We start from the raw sequence: 7,928 nt of genomic DNA on the forward strand, positions 1-7,928 counted from the left end.
CCCCCCCCCCCCCCCCCCCCCCCCCCCCCCCCCCCCCCCCCCCCCCCCCCCCCCCCCCCCCCCCCCCCCCCCCCCCCCCCCCCCCCCCCCCCCAGAGCTCCTTGAGACAGCCCTACCAGTCTGGAGCTCCTTCCTTCTTGCTGAGTTCCTCTCCGGGACCATTCCCTGTTCTGTCAGCAGATCCAACCAGGACCTTATGAACCTAGCAGAGAGACCATGGTCACATTAACTCTCACAAGGGTGGGGTTTGCTCTCAGCTTTTTCTTTCCAAGAGGTTCCTTGATCCCAGTGCAGATGTATGCATCTCTTTCCATTACGAGGGGCTACTGGGGACAGCAGCTTTGGTCAAGGTACAAAAGGTCCTGTCATACCATTTCCCAGAAAGATGGGCCTATTCCCCTTACAGTTGTATACTTAAAAGAAGTGCTCTAAAGCTCTAGGAAAAGCCAAAGATTATCTATCCTGAGGTGACTCTTCTCACGGTCAGCTGGACCCAAGGTTGTTGGCAGCTTCTCTTGCTAAAAATACCATTAAGTCCTATCTACCACTGCAATAATAATACCACCACAGTAACTTTAGATAGTGCTTGTTAAGTGTGAGCAGTGTTCTAAGAACTTGGGGTGCAACTAGTCACTTCAATGTTCACAATGCTTCTATGAGGCAGGTACTATAATATTAGCTACCATTTATTGAGTAGCTACCTTGTGCCAAGTGATTTTCATTATCTGTATGTTGAAATAGAAAAATGTGTTCACCAAAATTCCAGACAGCTGCCTTCAAAGAGAGACAAGCAGATAGAGACCAGATTCTGCTTTTTTATGGAGGCTGAACATAGCAGAGCAAGTCAGATGAGAGACGAATGTTTGGAAAGGGACGGTGAGAAAGTAGCTTGAGCCCAACAGAGGACACGGAGACACAGCAGTGTGGCAGTGTGGGTTTTTGTGGAGCAGTGTGGCAGGGAAAGAGCGGGAGGGATCCCTGTGCTCCCTCAAGAAAAGCTATGATAAACTATACTACATTATTCTCCAAGTGTTCTCTAGTTTTAGGTACTCAGTTTGGCTTTTGGTCATGTCTGTGGGCAGCTTTGTATAAGTTTACATTTAATAACTAGGATGTTTACAAGAAGAAGAAGGAGAAGGAGAAGAAAGAGGAGGAAGAGGGGGAGGCACCGGAGGGGAAGGAAGAAGAGGAAAGAAGTGTTGGTGAGGATGTGGAGAAATTGGAACCTTGTGCTCTGTTGGGGGGAATGTAAAATGGTACAGCCATTCTGGAAAACAGTATGGTGGCTCCTTAAAAAATTAAAAATACAATTACCATATAATCTAGTAATTCTTCTGGGTATAGACCCAAAAGAATTGAAAACAGCATCTTGAAGAGACATTTGTACATCCATGTTCATAACAGCATTATTCACAATAGTCGAAAGGTGGAAACAACACAAGTGTCCATCAGTGGGCAAATGGATAAACAAAGTGTGGCATATCCATACAATGGAGTACTAGTTAACCTTAAAAAGGAAGGAAATTCTGACAAGTGCTACAACGTGAGTGTATCTGGAAGACAGTATGCTAACTGAAATAAGCCAGTCAAAAAAGCACAAATACTATATAATTCCACTTATATAAGATATCTAGAACAGTCAGAGTCACAGGGACAGAAATTAGCATGGTGGCTGTCAGGGGCTGGGCAGAGGCAGGGATGGGGAGTCATGGTTCAATTGGTACAGACTTCCAGTTTCGCAAGATGAAAAGAGTTCTAGGGATGGATGGTGGTGATGGCTGCACAAAAATGTGAATGTACTAAATGCCACTGAACTGTACACTTAAAAATGGCTAAAATGGTACATTTGATCTTCTCTGTATTTCAGCACAGCAAAATATAAAATAAAATAAAAATCCTGAAAGCAGTCCTGCACAATGGGTTTTATTAACCTCATTTTACAGGTGAGGAAATTAAGGTGCAGAGAAATTAAGTAGCTTGCTGGCGCCACACAGCTGGGTTTCAAAGCAGAGCGGACTCTCTAAGAAGGCCACGGCTCTCCTTCACCGTGGTGCCCACCGGGGGTCTGGGGGTGGGGGCAGACAAATGCTGAAGCCGTCCAGACTCATCTCCCCTCTGTGCCCTTTTCTTTCTCTGGACAACCTTTCTGCTCTACCCATTGTCCTATTCTCTCCTCTGCCTTTCCCGCATCAAAAGGTGCTCTCAGGGAAAAAACCTGATCACTCATTTATACCTAAGTTACATGGTGTGAATTTAAATCAGTGAGCTACCTCTCCGAGGGGTGCTTGCATTTTAAGCCTCATCACCCTCTATGAAATGAAAGCCTTTGTTCCATATTAAAGGAATTTCAAGCATCAGGGAGCAAGCAGGGAGGATCCAGAGGGGGGTGGTGTGGCTGGCAGGGCAGCCACAACCCTAAGAAATGCACTAAATGGCGGAAACTTTAGGAACAAAGTTAGATTTTATGGACAGACTGATCTTTCAAGGCTCCACAAAGATGTGAGACGTGGTCACAAGGGAGGGAGGCGGACAATTCATGTGAAACCCTCCCCTTGGAGCAGACTTGCTTGCCTGACTTCCAGACTCTATAGTCTTATTTGGTACCGGAATTGTGAGCGTCCTTGAAAAGACAATCTAGAGGGTTGATTTTTCAGGGCATCATTTCCCTGACAGTTCTCAACGCCTCTTCTCTTCTTGTTATATATAGTGTGGAATTCTAGTCTAAAGCAGCCAGGTGAAGTAGCTGGAGATCTCTCTTCAGAGAATCTGAGCAATCATTCCTTTAGGGTCCAGAATGTACTTGAGGCACACGTGAACCTAGTGTGTTGTACAGAACATAACACAAGTCATGTGGATGCAAAAGCCTTTCTCCTGGGTGCGCACAGCCTAAGACTGGAAATTTCCAGGGACAAGACATCACACCAATAGCATCCAGGTTAAAAGCCTGGCCTCTGATTCGGGCTTCTGGTCTGGGTCCCCATTCCATCGCCTGCCAGTTGTGTGACCTTAGGGAAGTTTCTTAACTTCTTTGTACCTTGGTTTCTTAATCTGTGTAATGGGAATAGTAAGGCAACTCTTTCACAGGCGATCAAGGCTTCAAATAGAGCAGTTCTGGCTGCCGCCTGTGAAGAAAACATTTCTCGTCCACGGGGATGAAATCTCTCCCTCAGCACAGACCTTGGTGAGTGAGGACCGGGGTAGACTTTTGCCCCACGTGCCTCCCTAGCCAAGCACAAATGGCACAACAGTGCCCTGCAGCCCTGGGATTTTATTATGAGGAGTAGATGGAATAATCTGTGTGTAGGGTCTGGCACTGTGCTCAATAAATATTAGCTACTATTATGATAATAAATATTAACTATTAAATAAATGCATAACTCAATTAGGATCAGTTATCACTCAATACCATAAGGGAAAAACGACAACATAGCACGTAACATAAATATTTATATGTAGTGGTAAGATGGACTTTTATGCTAACAATTGAATAAGAGAGTATTGTCTGTCACAGAATTGACTGCAGATCAGAGAATTGAACCACATGTGAGGATCCAGTTGAAGAAAAACCAAAGGCTGAACCACATACCTGCAGAGGGCTTTTACCTGTCCCACCCTGTACTCTCTTCTGGGGACAGACCCACTATGGTCACCTCTCAGGCTGCCTGAAAGCAGAATTGTCTTCGCTCTCTAAGCTCATTGCCTAGCTGCTCACACCTTCCTGGCAGAGAAAAAAAATTATGGATTCTTTTTCATTTAAAAGGTCTTCCCTTTCAGCTTTGCCTACTTGGCAGAATGCATATGGAAGGAAGCATAAACTGGGTTAGGGATGTTGTCTATAAGAAAGATGTTCTTAAAATCGCATCTTCAAAACAATAAGGTCACTAAATTTTGTGTGTGTGTGTGTGTGTGTGTGTGTGTGTGTGTGACACAGAGGGAGAGAGAGAGGAAGAGAGAGATTGATTTCATTTTTAGATTAAACCAAAACACAAAAGAAACCAAAACCCTACAACCTTTTTTGTCCTGTGATTTAGCCTGTCCTCATGAGCTCCCATTCCACTAAAGAGGGAAAAACTTTATACTTCCAGTCAGAGTAATTCAATCTCAAGTTCAGTCTCTCTTTAGCAATTATCCAGTCTTTGGCATTTCTCCCTCTTTCTCTTCATGATGGGGTCTAGAGGTAGAGGAGACCCTGTGTATCATCACGGTAGTGGGACAGGACCTCAGGCCCATGTTGGGCATTTCAGTTCTCTGTGGAAAGTCTTTGCCTCATTGAGCACCTTGCTCTACCTGAAGATGATGACAATGCATGACAAGCAAGTCCCCTTCTAACGCTCACCTTGGTTTTCCTGGAAGGGTAAGCTGACTTGTTTTTCCCCTTCTCTAGGAGACTCTCCTAAGAAAATGGACCCAATTTCAGCTCAACCCAATTTGGGTGGTTGATGTCTGTAGCAGTGGCTGACAGTGAACCCCAATATCCAGTCTCTTCTTATGCCACAGTAATAGAATCTTTAGTTGGGCAAACAGCTACCCAGAATAAAGCCACATCACCTAGCCTTCCCTGCAGGTAGGTATGGTCATGAGGACTAAGTTCTGATCAATGAGATATGAGAAAGGATATGCCCTTTGAGCAAAGGGGCATGCTTTCCTGTAGTTTCCCCTTATCATTGGCTAGACCATGGATTTAGTGGTGAGGGCACGCTATTGGGGACTGTGTGGTTGACAGTAACACCCCAAGAATGGTTGAGCAACAAGATGGAAGTGGTCTGGGTCCCTCATAACACCAAAACCTATATTCTAGGTATGAAGTATTATATGACTCATATTTGACATTGATTTGCCTTATTGGGATTTTCCCACTAAAAGTGTATCTCAACTCCCATCCCCTTCAACAGCTTCAGGTGGGAAACAGATTTTCCTTGAGAATTGTGGCCATTTCCATTGTTAGTAATCTCAAGAAGAGCTCAACCATAGAAAGGATTTGGGGGCTAAGATTGGCCTTGGACCAGACTCTGCTCTTCCTCTCTTAGGGCCTCTTGAATAGGGTTGGGACCATGGATAGAGTGCATGTCTTCTGTGGGGAGGTAAGCTAACCTATGGGAGAAGAGCTTTTAGGCTTTTTGTAAAAGCTTAATTTCTAGCAATTGGTGGGGCTCAAGCCTTCACACTTTGAATCTTTTAAAAGAAGTATTACAGGAGCGCCTGGCCGGCTCAGCTGGTAGAGCATGCAACTCTTGATCTCGGGGTTGTTAAGTTCGCCCCCCACATTGTGTAGAGATTACTTAAAAACACAATCTTTTTTTTTAAACACAATCTTAAAAAAATAAATAAATAAAAGAAGTATTACCTGCAGAGTTTGGGTGAGAGGCAGAAGACTGGAGCTAACACCTGGGAAAGAGGTGATGTTTGTCTCCAACTTTTCTTCATAAACCAATTCCCTTTATCCCTTCCAGGTGCCCTTCTTTCAGAGCGCCATCTTCCCAAGGCACTCCTTTCACGGAGAGGGCTGCTGGCCATTCTGTCACACATCTTGTAGCCTCCTGGTATTCTTGCCACCAGCCCCTTTCCCCTTCTTGAGCCTTTCCTGCCCCAAATCTGGCCAACTCTCTGCCTTCCGGGGCACCCCAAGTTCATGAGGCAGATATGGAGTAGGAAACGGAAGGAAGCTTAGGCCACTTGCCCAAATCCACAAGGCTAGGGGGCGGTGGAGCTGGGGTTTTAATCCATGCAGTCCCACTCCAGGCTCCGGGCTCTTTGCCATAAGTCCTCTGGACTTGAGAGATCATCCTTCCTTTAACAAATAAAATGATGTAACCCCACCTCCCACATCCTGCGGGAAGTCCTGCATCTCTCCAACATTTCCAAGGCTTCCTGGGCAGTCAGGGTTGAGTTATATTCTCCTGCTTATTCCCACTTCAATTCCTGATCCCTTTGAGTCCTTGCCAGCATCTGCTGGCTTCCCTCCCTGTCCCTCACTCAGTGCAAGAGTGCCGTCTCTCCCTCGCATTTCCCAAAGCACACCTAAGCCAAAATTGGTGTGTTAAAGCCGCTCTGAAGGACTGGGGGTGTTTGGTGGTAACAGAGGGTCTCCATACTGGCACAGAGCCCAGCGAAGAGCTGCAGGTTCATAATGGGGCATGACTGTTTGCAGGCTCACTTCTGTTCTTACAGGGATGAGGCAAGAGCCCTGCTCTCACGCCTCACCTACGCTCTTCCTAACGCCAGCTCCTCCAAGGGGCCTCATGGATGGCCACCCCGGCCCATGTAGAAATTCCGTATGACCCTCTTGGAGAAGAGGACTGCACGGGATCAGGGAGTTCCATGGTCCTGAAGTAGGGGAGAGGCTCGGTGTGGACACACCCCGTTGGCCCCAAGCAGGTGCACCGGCTGGGGCAGGGGCCTGAGACCTGACTCATCTCTTCCTAACTCTGCCCTCAGCTGTCACACTGGTGGCCTCAAATCGGCTGTGGTGTGTGGTAGGAATATATAAACAATGAAAACTGGCTAACTTTCAACCCTGAAACTTTACGACTCAGCTTTTTCTTTTCTCCTGGAAAGTCTGTTTATCAGTATACCACTGGCCTATGGATACCTCATGCAAGCGCACCCAGAAAAAGGCTAGAGCAGAGCGCTCTAAAGCCGTGGTTTGGATTTTGCTACATATCAGAATCACCTGGAAGCTCTCCTGATAGGCTGTCAAAACTTTAAAAAGTCTTCGGTTGAGCGTCAGACTTCGGCTCCTGACATGATCTCACAGTTGTGAGTTGGAGTGCCGCATCAGGCTCGCTGCTGTCAGAGCAGAGCCTGCTTCAGATCCTCCATCCCCCCTCTCTCTGCCCACCCCTGCTCTCTCTCGCTCGAAAATAAATAAACGTTTAAAAAAAAAAGCTTTTTAGGTAATTCCAATGAACAAAGTTGCAGACCAATGGTCTAAAACATCTCATCAAAATTTAGTGTCCATGTAAATTGCCTGGGCATGTTTGAAGTGGCAGATTCTGGTTCAGATGGTCTGTGGAGAGGCTTGGGATTCTGCATTTCTAACAAGCTCTTGGGTCCTGCTGCTGCTGCTATTTGTATAGCAAGGATCTAAAACACAGGGCCCAGACCTGGTGCCGCTGTTCCCAGGAACCTTAGCTTACCTGCCCTGGAGAACTTCTCACTTGGAGTTACCTTTCTCCAGAAGTCATAAACTTAGCCATTTTTGGAGCCTATTCTGACCCCTTTCAACATGTTCTAGTGCTGGGGCAACAGTCTCCCTTGGTGCCTAGGGAAGATCCCCAAATTCCTGCCATTTCGTTACGTGAGTCCCTTTAGTTCTCCTTGCAGACTATGCTTGGAGCCTCGCCTTTTATAAGCAACAGGTGTTTTCCTAAACAATCAAGCCATTTTCTTTCTGCCTCCCTCTACCTACCCGTCCTATGCCTCTAGAATTCAGACACATACATACAGTGGTTTAGGTTTTGTACCAATTGATCTCCTTTTCTGTTACACTGTCAGAGACTGAGACCTAGTGCTGAGGGTTCCCACGCAGGTGTGAATGTCTTGCCGCTGAGCAGACAATGCAGGATAAGGATAGGTAGAATGTGAGAAGAGGGGCCAGGGGTTAATCCCTCAGTCACACAGGCTGGGTATCCCCAGGCTCTTAGCAAGCCAGGACTTGCCTCAGAACTAACAACAGAGGATCTGGAGGAGAGGATCTCTCCTAGTTTGTTATGTAAAAGTATGGCTGAGAATAATAAAACGACGCCTAATTCCTGCTCAGTCACTGTCAAATCTTTTGTGGCTTAACCTGATTCAAGAAACCTGTGCTGCATCTCGGGCAGGGTGTCCCTGTCTGTCTCAGAATCAAGGTTCTGATACCTAGGGTGCCCTTATTCAGGATGATGGTAACTTTACAAAATTCTGTCACAGCGCAGAGTGGGTTCTGTCTG

The sequence above is a fragment of the Suricata suricatta genome, chromosome 7 (assembly GCF_006229205.1).
Source record: "Suricata suricatta isolate VVHF042 chromosome 7, meerkat_22Aug2017_6uvM2_HiC, whole genome shotgun sequence".
NCBI classification, from domain to species: domain Eukaryota; kingdom Metazoa; phylum Chordata; class Mammalia; order Carnivora; family Herpestidae; genus Suricata; species Suricata suricatta.